Raw genomic sequence first — 262 nt, 5'->3', positions numbered from 1 at the left:
CCACGTGGGTCAGCCTTTAACTACTAGTATTTCATTTTGTTGGTTTGTTTAAATATGCTGAAAATGTAAAGATGAGTTACAAAGGAGTAAAGCTGAATCCATTCGAGGTACTTATCACAGGATGGAGGTGTTCTGTTTGGTTTTTAAAGCCATTTCAATTATTTTTTTTGAGGCTGTGAACGTATACAGAAAACAGGAGAGCTATGTGGACTTTTGCCACTTGACAACATATACTCAGTGTAAACCAAACCTTTAACGTCTC

Source organism: Myotis brandtii, unplaced genomic scaffold (assembly GCF_000412655.1).
Source record: "Myotis brandtii unplaced genomic scaffold, ASM41265v1 scaffold115, whole genome shotgun sequence".
Lineage (NCBI taxonomy): Eukaryota > Metazoa > Chordata > Mammalia > Chiroptera > Vespertilionidae > Myotis > Myotis brandtii.
The sequence above is the reverse complement of the archived record's forward strand: the minus strand, read 5'-3'. Positions refer to the sequence as shown.